Source organism: Glycine max, chromosome 10 (genome assembly GCF_000004515.6).
Source record: "Glycine max cultivar Williams 82 chromosome 10, Glycine_max_v4.0, whole genome shotgun sequence".
NCBI lineage: Eukaryota > Viridiplantae > Streptophyta > Magnoliopsida > Fabales > Fabaceae > Glycine > Glycine max.
The window spans coordinates 11,221,095-11,236,226 of NC_038246.2; the positions used below are offsets into that span (position 1 = coordinate 11,221,095).

Sequence of the window (15,132 nt, forward strand, 5' to 3'; positions counted from 1 at the left end):
TGGTCATCCTCGCCTTTGGTCAATCGAAAGGAACGAATTCGGTAGTATCAAGATGATGTTGGTCGTTCGGTGCTGATCATTTTCAAAATTTTTGCAGGTTCCGCTAGCAGGGAGATTGATCGGCCGAATGATGTTCCGCTCGAAAGAAATTAGTGTCTTATCTTTACTTCCCTTTTATCTCCAATAAAAGACAAGTAAAAAGGGGGAACTGTCATACACTAATTTCGTCTGGGGATCATTTGTTTGTTGGGGTGTGACCCTTGCTTGACCGCTTCGATGTACTTGACACCCATTGTTAGGCAATCCGTGAAGTTCCGCGACATGTCGGGAGTTGAAAGGACGTGTTAATGCGCAATCCGTAAAGTTCCATAACATTTTGGAAGCCAAAGAAGGGATGATTGCGTAATCCATAAGGTTTCGTGACATTACGGAAGGAAAACAAGTATCGTTACGTAATTTGTAAAGTTCCGTAACGTTACGAAAAAAGAATCAACAAAAAAGGGCAGGGGTGTATTTAGTAAACAGGGGTACAAATAGCAATCAGGCCCACTTGGGCCTTCCAGGATCATCCAAAAAAAAGGCAGTGCCTTCTGGTGGAAGCAACCCAGCTCGCCTGGGCGAGTTGGGCGGCAACCACCACCCTCTTTTCCCCTATAAATAGGGGAAGGAGGGCAGAACAAAAAGGTTCAACCTCCTGGTATCTGAGAATCACTTAAAATTAGTGAGAAAAATTGTTTCCGTGAAGAAAATCCAAGCCGAGGCGCTTCCGTAACGCTTCCGAGACGTTTCTGTGGGCGATTTCTCGAAGGTTTTCCACCGTTCTTCATCGTTCTTCGTTCGTTCTTCGTCGTTTTTCGGTCTTCAACCGGTAAGTTCCCGAAATTGAACCTTTCAATTCATTCTATGTGCCCTTAGTGGTCCCCACTTGTTTCGCGTGCTTTTATTTTATTTCATTTACTTTTTGTACCCCTTTTTGACGTGCTTTAGTCATTTATTTAAGTCACTTTCTCGCCTAATCAAAAAATAAAATGAATTTCAACCGATCATTTGTGTTGTAATCTCGTTTAATCACTGTTAAAACAAAATCTAGCCAATCATTCACACTGTAACCTCGGTTAAACAAAAAAAAAGCAAAATAATAATAAAATAATCAAAATATCTTGAAAAATAGTAATAAAATAATCAAAATATCTTTGAATAAAATAATCAAAAAAATCAATCGGACGTTTTTCTTTGGAAGTTTCCTTGGATCAATTGACTAATAACCAAAGTGAAACTAAGGCTAAAATCAACTTACAAATCAAGCTTTGTCCACAAAAATCACTAAAAATCGTTTTAAGGTCCAACGCCTTAAACGGTCCTCTTTGCTTTTATCGGTTAACATGGACCGTTCAAAAGCATAAAATCAATATGTAACTTTACTGCTTTTGCAAGAACTACGTAGGTCTGATTTCCTCATCACAATTGAGGATACATAGGAGCAAAAGCCCCGCTTTTGTCGACCACCCAAGAGATCGTTAATGGTCCAACGCCTTAACGTTTCTCTCCTTTGAAAACACAAGAGATCGTTAAATGGTCCAACGCCTTAACGTTTCTCTCCTTTCAAAATCAAAAGATCGTTTAATGGTCCAATTCCTTAAATGACTTTTGTTTGGTCAAAATATATCTTGCAAAAAAAGATAAAAGCAACTTAACCAACGTTCAATTCTCAAAGAACTACGTAGGTCTGATTTCCTTACCACAATTGAGGAATACGTAGGAGCAAGGGAAACACCCTTATCGACCATAAAAAGATAAAAAAATATAAAAGGCATAAAATGACATAAAAAGCGTAAAAAGGGAAGATAACACAAATTGAAGTCATATTCGCACACTTGATTAAAGGTTGTTGTCCCTTGTGACGGACGCGTGGGGTGCTAATACCTTCCCCGTGCGTAAATACAACTCCCAAACCTTTCACTTAAAGTTTGTAGACCACACCTTTCTGGTTTTTCCAACGTTTTCCTCGAATAAACATTGGTGGCGACTTCGCGCATCTTCCTTCCATGGAAGACGCACCCATGAGCCCTCGTGTCGCCCTCCCGCCGAAGGGTAGGTTGCGACAGAATGTAATTCTTTTTCTTTTTTCTTTTTTTTCTCTAGTTTCTCTTATCCCTGACCATTGAGGGATTTGGAACTAATCATCTATCATTGTCACCAAATCATGCACAACTTTACACTTGTAACCTGATTTCAATCAAAGCAAAATTCAATTCTTGAACAAGTATATGCAGCACTATTGGCAAAAAAAAAAACAATGACCTTAGAAAATGAGGTTCCATTACAAATTACAATAATGAAAAAAGGAAACATCAATATGGAGACATCTACAGAAGAAAGAAAAAGAAGAAAAAGAGCATACGTGGCAGATGAAAGTGGGGCTGGAAATAGTTATATCAGAAAGAGAACATGGACCTACTTTTGATGGCTTGCTAGAGAGACAGGTAAAAATACAGTTGTTCATTAGTGCTAGACATAAAAATGTGGTCATTTTGTTGGTTTTATGCACAAATAAAAGCCAACTGATGATTGTCTATGAGCAAGTATGCAACAGTTCACTTGAACAGTACCTAACAAGTAAGGACTAATACATGACCTTTTACTTATCTACAAATTTAGTTTAAGAATTTTATGCATGAAATTTCATTGGAGAATTGAATTTGCTATTGACATGAAGATGTAAAGGAAATTTTAAACATAATGCAGGGGGAAGTTTCCAGTCATTGACTTGGAAGCAAAGGCTGAAAGTGGCAATGGGTACTGCCAAAGGTTTAAAGTACCTTCATGGGAATAACATAATTCTTGGAAATATAAAACCAAGTAACATTCTTCTAACACATGACTTCGAACCACGGGTTTTTACTTGATCCTTGGTGTATTTAAAGCTTTTCTTTGTCTGTCTTAAGTTTCAGCGCAGCATAATTATGTTATCTTCAAACAAATTTCTACTTTTACTTGTATATATCTTTAGATTGGAGATTTTGACTTTGGAAAAGTGAAACATGGACCAAAGAAATCCAGCAAAGATAAAAGTGTACGGAATTCTGGATATGCAGCACCTGAGTATGTTGAGAATGGAAAAGCATCAAATAAGACAGATGTGTACTCCTTTGGAGTGGTTCTTTTAGAGCTGATATATTATTATGCAAATGAATGTAGGATGAGCCTTAGTGCAATGATAGGGTTGCTACCAGTTGACCAGAAAGTTATGGCTTCAAATTCTGGAAACAACAAATATTCTTGACCATAGGCTACTAATTGCCTATACAAAAACCAAAACCTCGGACTAAATATTCTTGAGTAAATAAAACTAATTGCCTATACAACTCATTATTTGGTTTTGGAATTTTGGTGTTCACATTCTAATTTGATTTCTTATGTGCATCATACCAAATTCTTTGTATTTGTTTTCCCTTTTAGGCAAGGCCTCTACTGGGAGGAAAGAAGTACCCTAAGTTGGTGGATCTGAAAATCAGAAAGAATCCTAAGGAAAGAATAACAATGAATATGGTAAGTCTAAGTGATGTAGAATACGATAAGAAAGTGCATAAAACAGAAAAGAAAGCATGCTAGTTCATACAGTATAGCATTAAGTCAATGGAGATCATGATAGTTACTTGATAAATAAGAAACTGTATAATAAAATTATATGTCAAATAACTGTAGGAGATAAAAGTTTAAACTGTAAAGCAAATCCATAAGGACATAAAAGCTTAAACTGTAAAGCAAATCTCAAAAAATGGATGATAGGCGCAAGATAAATGTTCTATCACCACTCTTATCATTCTACCTAAACTAAGAGAGAAGATAAAATCAATTTAGATATTTTCATTGATGATAATAACCAAATGAGGGATACATTTATGTTGAGTAAGATTTGTGTTGAGTAACCTGAGTGCAAAAGTAGTGTGGACAACAAGGTCAATGTCTGGAGCTAACAAGAAGATGATTGAGGCACTAGCTGCTAGGAAGAAGGAACAATATCTGAAGAAGGAAGAGTACCTGCAACAATTTAAGATGAACTACCATAAGTTCCATTTTCAAAGCTTTCATCCAATATATGCATGTTTTCAATAATGCAAATAGTAAACCAATGACACAAACCAATGTAGTATTGATTTATTCTAAATAGAAATGTAGTATTGATTTGCTCTATTTTATGGACTCATATTAAATGTCCATTAAATATTAATGAATTAGAATTATGTGTATGAGTTATGTAAATGAATCTAGCAAAATCAAATATATAAATAGAAAATTACATTAGACGATGTTAATTAATTTTCCTTCATCATGATCATTACTATTAGCATGAACGTCGTCAGCTTCTTCTTCTCCGACAACATTAGGAGTGATTTGTGCGGTCAAAGGACTAACATAGGTGTCCATGTATGAATCATCATCTTCTACATTGACACCAATTGTTTTTCCCTGGAGAACCACGTAGCACCTTTCATCACAGGGGTCTGGCACTTAAAATACTTGCCTAGCTTGTTCTTCCATGATGAAAGGGTCATTGTGGTAACCAAGTTTCTTTAGGTCTACCAACGTAAATCCTATATCATCGGTGCGTACACCGGTATTGCTGTCAACCCATTTACATTTGAAAACACATACAGTAAATTCACATAGTTAAGCTCCCAAATTTCATCAATGAAACCAAAGTAAGGGATGGAAGCAACACAAGGATTGGTGTCATTCACACTTGCAAAGTGTCGAGATTCAGCCCTTAGGGTGACCCCACTGTTCTGCATTGTACTTTTGTCATCTGCTTGTTTATGTCGTATCCTTGCCAAGTTATAACATTTCTTTTAGGCCCATCTGCTAGCTTTCTTAATGTTTTTGAAGCATTCTCATCTGCAAAGATTGTATCTTTAAACCAATCACAGAAAGTCTTGTTATGCTTTTTCAACACCCAATTCTTTGACATTTTTGGATTATTCTGTTCGACTAAAGCTTCATGGTTAAGTATGTATGGAAAAACTTCATTACTGTTGTTCAAGACATACAAGTGAGCTTGTAACAAATCTTCTACACTTGGAGTGATCACATCCAGTCCTCTTGAACCCTTACCACCCACTCTGTCATCATGCCGAGACTCAGGAAGGCCAACAGGTTTAGCCTTCTCAATGTATTCTGAACAAAATTCAATGGCTTCTTCTGCAATGTACCTCTCAACAATAGATGCTTCTGGATGATATAGATTCTTTGTATACCCTTTTAAGATCTTCATGTATCGCTCAACCGGGTACATCCTCCATAGATAAGCAGGACCATAACATTTGATTTCTCTGACCAGATGCACAATCAAGTGAATCATGATGTCAAAGAAAGCAAGGGGAAAATACATCTCCAACTGGCACAGTATAATTGCGGCCTCATTTTCCAGCTCATCAAACTTGACAGGATCAATGACTTTGCTACATATAGCATGGAAGAAAAAGCAAAGGCGAGTTATGGCTAACCTGACTTTGTTTGGCAAGATGTCTCGTATAGCCACGACTAACAATTGTTGCATGAGCACGTGACAATCGTGAGACTTTAACCCTACAAGCTTAAGCTCCTTCAACTGCACAAGGCTCTTAATATTTGAAGAGTATCCTTGTGGAACCTTCACCCGACGAAGACACTGACAAAAACTTATCTTCTCCTTTTTGGAAAAAGTATGGCAAGCTGGGGGCAAGTAAATTTTCTTCCCATCAGACCTTGGATGCAACTATGATCGTATCCCCATATCAGCTAGATTTTGACGGGTATTCAAGCCATCCTTCGTCTTGCCATGAATGTTAAGGAGCGTCCTAATCACACTATCACAAACATTTTTCTCCAAATGCATAACATCAATACAATGTCTAACGTCTAGATCAGACCAGTACGGAAGATAAAAGAAAATGGACCTCTTCTTCCATATGCAACTCTTACTTTTATCCTTCTTTTGGGTCTTTCCAAATACAGTATTCAGGTGTTGAACCCGCTAATATACCTGCTCACCAGTCAACAGTATCGGCGCAATATCATGCTCTTGACTTCCATTAAAAGCTTTTTTCAGTTGTATGTAAGGATGATTGGGTGTTAGAAAGTGTCGATGCCTACTGTAGACTATTTTTCTTCCATGTTTTAGTTGTATGTAGCTTGTGTTTTCTTCATAGATGGGGCATGCATGATGACCCTTAACACTGTAACCGCTGAGATTCCCATATGCTGGAAAGTCATTAATGGTACAAAAAAGCATTGCACGTATTTCGAACGTCTCCTTGTGAAACACATCAAACACTACAACCCCCTCATCCCACAACTTTCTCAGATCTTCAACCAACGGACTTAGATAAACATCAATGTCATTTCCTGGCTGTCTTGGGCCCGATGTCATCATAGACAACATCATGTATTTTCGCTTCATGCACAACCAAGGAGGCAAATTGTAAATTACTAGTAGAATTGGCCATGAACTGTGTTGAGTGCTTAAGGTGCCATATGGATTCATTCCACCACTGGCTAGTCAAAGTCTAAGATTTCTTGGCTCTTTCCCGAAATTCGGATACAAACCATCAATCTTCTTCCACTATGAGCAATCAGCCGGATGACAGACCATTCCATCAGAAATCCTTCTATTTGCATGCCATGTAAGGTCTTTTGCATCGTCCTCATTAGAAAAAAGACGCTTAAACCTTGGAATGATTAGAAGATACCACAAAACCTTCGCTGGGGGGCCCTTATTGGACTTTTCATCAGAACTGCTTTCCTCTTCATCCTTCACTTTGTACCGTGAAGTCCCACAGATAGGGCATTTGGACATTTCTTGGAATTCATGCCTGTACAGTATGCAATCATTAGGGCAAGCATGAATCTTCTGATACTCCATACCCAAGGGACACAATATCTTTTTCGCCTTATAGTAAGTTTTAGGCAGCGTGTTGTCCTCAGGAAGCAGATTATGCACTACCTCAAGCAGTGAGGTGAAACTTTTGTCACTCCACCCGTACCTGGCCTTCACATTAACCAGACTTAACACCATAGACAACAGGGTTAAGGAATTCTTGCACCCCGTATACAAAGGCTTCTTTGAATCACTCTGCAATCCTTCATACACAGGGGCGTGTGCTTCCTGAAAAGACTCTTGTCCAAGGTCACGAATCATGTCCTCCAAGAGATCTCCCATTTCTACATCAAGCAGTTCAGATTGGGACCCACTCTGCATGTCAGTCACTTCACCATGCCATATCCACACCGTGTAATTCTTCTTGATCCCATCACACAATAGATGCTCACGTATGTCGTCCAGCAGTTGTCGTCTTCCGTTCAAACAGTTGATGCAAGGACAATAATATTTTCCTTCTTCATTTAGTCGACCTCTTTCTGAAGCTAATTGCAAGAACTGGTCCGTGTCATCCTTATATTCTAGGCTCATGCGACTTTGATTCATCCAACTTCGATCCATCTAAGCAATTCCATGCATGAAAATCTCACTTTTTTATTTATAGGTGTGGCCCTATCCCATTTAGGAAGACTGTCTTTTATGTTAGCTTCAAACGTCATGGTTAACATTATTTTGAACAATTTGACTAAATTTTGACAGCATTTCGCATTGGTCTCCAAGTACACGACATGACATCGGTGAAATTAATTTTCCGATAATCAAGTATGCACTCAGAGAACAACTTGAAATGCATTGTACCGAAATTTCATCAAATTAATCAAAATAATAATAACCTTAACGAATGAATCTAACATAAAAATACCAGTCTCCCCAAACTGTCCAAACGGACAATTCAAGACTAAATACAATGACTAATGCAAACTGTCCGCAAGAATCATTGCATTCAGTCTCAAACGGGAATCTAAGGTTCACTCAGCATGAACAACAGTTGTTTATATAGCAAATTACATCGATGACATACAAGAACATACAAAAGGTAAATTTCGATTACAGACAAATATCGACATCAGCAGTTCTTTATGTAACTAATTTCAAATTCTGGGCTTGGAGGGTGCTTATGCTTTATTATTGTAGTTGGGTATATGTGTGCGTGTGTGTGTGTATCATGAGGGTGTGTGTGTGTCTTTGTGTGTGATGAGGGTGTATGTGTGTCTTTGTGTGTGATGAGGGTGTGTCTATGTGTGTGTATCATGAGGGTGTGTGTGTGGAAGCATAAGATTACATAGCAATCTTCATGCTGCTTCATTGTATCTTAATCCCAAGTACGCAATTTCAATTTAGGGGAGGACATAAATTTGGAAATTGAGTGAAAGCATAAGATTGCAAACATGGTTTAAAATTGTGGTTCCCAACCGCAATTGCAGATGCAATATTATGTTTTTTAAGGTTTCTATAAACTTAATTAGACTAAAATAACTAAATGTTCATCAACAATTGTTCGTCATTGCTATTTGTAATACAACTACAAGTCTAACTTTAAAACCCTAATTAGAAACTGTAAAATACTAAGGTTTCTTCTTACAACCTTAAATCATGCAAGAGAGAAAGTTTTCCCTTGTCTCAAAATATGGGTCAGTAGTAGTGACTGACTTTGTACACCTTTTGGGTTTGTCTTCATTTATAGAATCTATGGAGAAAGAGTGAACCCATGTGGAGATTGACATGTGAATTTGTACCCTAATTTGGTCCCTTGATTGGGAATTCCCTATTTTAAGGTGTTGAGAAGTAGTGTATTGATAGTTTGGGAGAAGGGTTAGGTCTTGAAGGTGAGATTTTCATGTGGAAGGTGGTTTGTTTCAAATCGAAGTGTGAGATATGCTGAGCTCTAATGATTGAGACATGGATGTGTTCTTTGACTCAGTGGATAGTTTATCAGCTCAAGATTTTGTTTTAGCCAAAGAAGAGTTTGGTTCTGGAAGGTGTGGTTATGACGAAATTTGGGTGAAGGAGCCTGTTAGTGTGAAGGAGAGGAGGGAACGTTTTTTGTAGGGTTTAGGCTTACTTGATTCTTCTTCCAAGGTTTGTTCACAAGAGAAAATGAGCTTAGATGACTCATCCATAAGCTTGGGATTGGAGAGGATCAGGGAGTGCAGTGGGGCAATCTCAAATGCTTGCATTTTGCATACTGATCAAGTAGTATCTGAGAAGTGGATTCTCTCTGGGGGCAAAGCAGCTTCTAAAGAAAAAATCTCTTTGGATGAATTCAAAGGGTGTCCCCAAGATGAAGCAGAAGCAAACATTCAAGGAAAAGACCATGAGTTCTCTTCTATAGCTCAGGAGCATAGACCCAGAGAAGCTGTTTCACAAGAAGAATTTCAGGATTTTGATATGGGTAAAAGAAAGAAGAAAAACTGGTGGAAGCGCTTTGTCAACCTCAGGAAAAGTGGTGAAGGAAATGTAAGGTCCAAATTGAATGCAGGGACAAATAAAACTCGAAGAATAAAGGTGAAGCGGAATAAAAAGAGGTGGCTACATATGTTGCAAAGAGGTTAGAGCACACAAGTGGTTAGAGCTTTGACTCTAACTTTTGGATCAAGGCTTGCTACATATGTTCAACATTTTCGTTGTCCCTGCTATTTTGCTCATTACATTTTATGTAAAATTTCTATATGTCAGTTGTAATGGTTTCACTGTTTTGGACTGTGGCTTCATCTGTGTGTTTTCACTATACACAAATACTTGCATATAGTGTTATAGATTAAGTCATCAGTCATATTCTTTTAAACTCGCTGAATTATTTTATCAATAGTTTGTGTTTGGTAGGTGTTGCAAAGGTTGTAGTTAAAAAGGGGAAGACACAACTCTTTAAGGATGGCAACCCAATGGTGTACAATGGAGTTGTTGATAGAATAATTGGGAGGCCACCTCCCAAGACCGGGGATGTTGTTCTGGTAGCAGATGGGACTAAGAAACCAATTGGATGGGGCATGTACAACTCAGTTTCTATGTTCTGTGTTCGGCTCATGCAGCTTGAAGATGAAGCTACTAGGTTTGTATATTATATACACACATTACTAGTATTTATTCTTTTCTGTTTCAGCTTAAGCCCATTAAACAAACAATGTAGGACAAACCAAGAGTGTGCTTCTTGGCTAGGTACTCCCTTGATAAACAAAGCAAGAGTACTTCTCTTGGGCAAGGTATTCCCTTGACTAAAAAACCAAGAATAGTCCTCTAGTGTAGAGTGCTCCTCTAACTCAAGTTTAAGATATTTTCTAAAGAAATGGAATTCTGTTGTTATTATGCCAAAAGTCTTCCAAGCATATAGTACATAAAGCCTAAAGGGTATGGATAATAAAAATCCTAGATAAATCCTAATAGAATATGACATTATAATCAAAATGTGATTTTCCTAAGCTATGAAATCCTGATCAAATAAAATATCTTAACATGATAATATTTACCCAAGAATATGTTTTTTCTAAATTTGATAAGAATAAGAATAATTCCTAAATAACACAATAATTCTTAATATTGCTTTTCAAAGTAGATTTCGAATCAAACATATAAATACCTGAGTTCGAGGCTTCAGCACAATTGACTTTCTAGCAATGACCGCAGAACCACTTTTAATTTCGAAACAGCAATGACCACAGGATCAACAATGGATGACTGTCTTTGATACAACAAATGCTTCAATCTTTTTCCAGTCACTGTCAAATCTGATACAGAATGAAGAAACAAAAAAAAAAAATAATTATACCATGTTTTTCTATCTGCAAGAAAGAAATTGATAGAATCTAAAAGTGCAAAATTATAAATACAATAGTGTCCTAGAACTAATACTTTATATCACTTTACATTTTACAATATCTAGCAAGTCAGTATTATCAGAGTATTTGAAAGACTAAACATCAACAATTAAAAAAATCAAGAAAACAATTGATTTACTTCCACATTATATTGATAGAACTTAACATTATATCATCACCAGTAAAATTCCGGAAAATATATACAATGCATTCTAAGTATTAACAGAATTAGTATAATACATTTCTTCAACAGAACTGTAAAAAAAATCTCTACCATGTTAAAGTTCAGAATGAGTTTACATTAGGGTAGTGTTGCCAGACTACTTACGCATCGAGGTCAAGCACCTTCCCAATGGTGCAGTGTTGCTTAAGTCTCACCTACTCTACAAATCAAACATGGAAGATGATAAAGGCATATCTGCTTCGATCAGTCCATAGTAGGTTCCTTGGGATATGCCACTCTCACAAGACCTGAAATTATTTACAGCCTTACAGGGATGAACAAGGTCTATCAATTCTTTCACAAACCCTGAGGAGAACTGGAAAGTGGTACATTGTATTCATAAAGATACCTTAAAGGTACCATCATTCATACCTTAAAGGTACACACAGAACTACACTTGTTTTATGTCCAAGAGATGGTCATCAACATGAATCCCACTGTCTCACATAACAGCTCAAATAAGCTAACTGGTGTTGAGTTGCATGACAAACTTAGGGTATCCAACCCATTTTCATTAATCCATTCTCCTTGAGTGTGACAGGAATATTAGAGTAACCACTCATGTGGTAATTAAAGAAGTCAATTCCTAACTCCAAATATGTGTGTTTGGATATGACATTTCAAACGGGTAAAGTAATTATCGGGGTATTTAAATTACTATTTAATGAAATGCTCCATTTGGATACTCAAAGAATTTAGCAAGAGCATAAAATAAAATTGGAGATTATATTAGTACTTAGAATAACTAAAAGGATAATAAATTGTGTCTTAATTAGTTTAATAAAATAGGTTTTGTTACTAGTAGAAGTGGCCTGTCATACATAAGTGGCTTAGATTAAATATAGAATTGAACCCAAGTGACTCTAGTTTAATTAGTTGGGGGTTTCTAGTCTCACCCCCAAATCTCATCCCCCAGCATTGGTAAAATTACCTACCTACCATCTTCCCTCACAATCTTCTCTTACGGCACTCCCACCATCTCTTCTCTCATTTTTTTTACATCACATCGTAGGGGCAGGAGGTTAACATCAACATTGGTATAGAGAATGGAGAGTATAGTATAGTAGGGTTTGGCTATTTATATAGACAAATGAAATGAGAATGGAGAGTGTTGGTTGGTGGGGGCAAGGGAATAAGTACAGTCTGTAAAGGACAAGCCCTTCGTCCTCTCCTCTCCCCAATTTCATTCACTACTCTGCTGTTTGGGTGTTCCTACAACTACTGCTATAACCTTGATGATGGATACATAGACTTCTCTCTCTCTCTCTCTCTCTCTCTCTCTCTCTAATTGATTATGCTAGAGTGGACAACGAGTAAGAAAATAAGAGCATGTCTGGTAGAGGGAAAGGAGTGGGAGGGTGCAAATAGAATGATGCACCCACTATTCCTAATTTCCATTCTCACATGGGATGGGGTTTCTATCTTCTACCATTGATTTGAATGATCAATCATCTCATTCTCCCTCAACGGATCCTTCCTCTGTATTGCTACCACTTACTTAATAAAGAAAATGGCAGTGATATATCTTTGGGTACAATAGTTTATTAAACAATAATTAGTTATCAACATTTGTGGTTCTAAATAATAAGGAGTTAAACAGGTTTAAATTCAAGATAAATAACACAAATATTGAGAAAAATTTAGGTCCATTATTTATTCAAGTTTTAGGTTAGTTAGAAGAAGTTGAGCAAAATAAAAATAATAAGGAGTTCAACATAGCCTTATATTATTAGGTTAGTTAGAAGAAGTTGAGCAAAATAAAAATTAGGTTAATAACAATATTAGCTGGGTTAATTTAATGAGTAAATAATTACTTATTAATTTATTATCTTTTCCTAGTATGTAAGTCACTTATATACCAACCTTCTCTAGTCTTTGGCTTGTTTGCCAAATTTTATAAAGTTACACTTTTAATTAGTTTTTATAAAATGTACATTTTATTAGTTTAGTTATTAAAATAAATCAAGGTTTTTACCTGTTATGGACCAAGGCTTGTTATGGACCAATTCTTAAGGCCTGACCTAGCCTATTTCAAAGCCCAGACTGGTCTGATAAGCCAGAAATTAACTCTGTCACCTCATTCTCAGTCTCGCCAACGAACGAATAACAGTCCCAAATTTTCCATCAATCTAATTCTATTTTATTTCTAGCCATGATTGTTTCTGTTTGTTTGGATTCAGCTCTAGTCTTTTGTGTTGGAAACAGTTTCTTATTTTGATTCAGCTCTAGTTTTGTGTTTGACAGTAAATTAAAAAAGAAAAGAAATCAAAAAGTGCATACAATGGGGGAACACATGAATGCATGGTATAAAAAGTCATTAATGACATAAGAAGAAAAAAGGCTTCAGGCTTCATATAACTCTTGTGCTAATCAATGTTATTTGGGTGCTTTTAATTCAGAGGAGTTGCTGTTAAGGATCCATCTGCTCCCCATGGAGTTCAACTTTTGATCGAGGACTATCCTTATGCTTCTGATGGACTAGAGATATGGGATGCTATCAAGTCTTGGGTGGAAGAATATGTCTCATTCTACTACAAGTTAGATGAGGAACTTCAAAAAGACCCCGAGCTCCAGGCTTGGAGGAAAGAACTTGTAGAGGTGGGTCATGGGGATTTGAAGGATAAGCCATGGTGGCAAAAGATGCAAACTCGTCAAGAGTTGGTTGAAGCTTCTGTTACCCTCATATGGATTGCTTCAGCTCTTCATGCTGCTGTTAACTTTGGACAGTATCCATATCGAGGTTTAATCCTGAATAGGCCAACTATTAGCAGAAGATTCATGCCAGAGAAAGGGTCTCCTGAATATGATGCGTTGGCTAAGAACCCTGAGAAGGAGTTTTTGAAGACTATTACTGGCAAGAAAGAGACCCTCATTGACCTTACAGTTATAGAAATTTTATCAAGGCACGCATCTGGTGAGTTCTACCTTGGGCAGAGAGATGGTGGTGACTACTGGACTTCTGATGCCGGGCCATTATAGGCCTTTAAGAGGTTTGGAAACAATCTTGAAGAGATTGAAAAGAAGCTTATAGAGAAGAACAATGATGAGACATTAAGAAACCGCTATGGGCCGGCTAAAATGCCTTACACTTTGCTCTATCCTTCTAGTGAGGAGGGATTGACTTTCAAAGGAATTCCCAACAGTATCTCTATCTAAGGGCTCTATGGTTGCCGAAGTACTGTCCCTGGCTTTAAATAAATGTGAAATAGAAGGAATTTGATTCCTTCATCAGTTGTGTATGTTTAAGTTATGTATTTGGAGTGGCTGAATGTACTTGTATTGCCATATATCTTATTTTGGGATAACTGAAGGACCCTAATTAGTAAAACCAACTCTATTCAGTGACTGATAAAACAACAACAACCAACCCTTTTCCCACTAGGTAGAGTTCACTACATGAATCAGACAATGCCATAATGTTCCATTGTATCTGTAAATCTTTTTTAATTCTTTTGCTTATGGTTTTTCTTACTCTCCCTCTGCCTCTAGTGACTAGGCTATCCTTCATCTGATCTAGTCTCCTTACTAAGGCTTATAAGATCATCCTCACACATGCTCAACCCTCTAAGGCAAGAATCTACCATCTTTTTTACAATAGGTGCTACCCTAACTTTTTACCCAATGCATTCATTTGTGTGTGTGTGTGTGTGTGTGCGTGTCTCTATGTATCAGCTATCGAGTTTACGCCATATAGAAGGCAACAGTGTGTCAAATAGTGGTGAGGACAAAAGATGCCAGAGAGAGACAGAAAGACAGAGAGAGAGCAGCACTGTGTCACACAACATTTTAGTCGTCTTTCTAAAAGCTATACTTCATGTGAACATGCTTCTATTTTTTTTTTAAGAATTGAATTCTATTTGAATGTAAATGTTTGCACTTAAAATACGTATCTATGCATGCAACAGATAGTTGGACTTCTAAAGGATATTGAACCTACAAACTAGTTAGTCAGCATGATGAGAAAGAGTCAAGCATTTTCTCTGCATTTCTTTAGTATTCATCAATTGACTACAACTCCAATATACGTAATTGATCAAAAGACTCAAGCAATTGACCAAAGGAACAAAAGCAGCAAAGTAGGTAGTCTTACGGGAGTTATTGCTATCCTAGAAATTACATCAAAACATTCAAACATTGCAGCAACACCAGCAATCAATGCAATGCAGTTCACACACGTAAAC

The 15,132-nt window shown here is 37.1% G+C and overlaps 1 pseudogene; it reads left to right on the top strand.

Annotated features, from left to right (window-relative positions):
- Positions 1-9,013: 9,013 nt before the first annotated feature.
- On the top strand, positions 9,014-14,222 carry LOC100802009 (linoleate 9S-lipoxygenase-4-like; annotated as a pseudogene).
- The last annotated feature ends 910 nt before the right edge of the window (positions 14,223-15,132 follow it).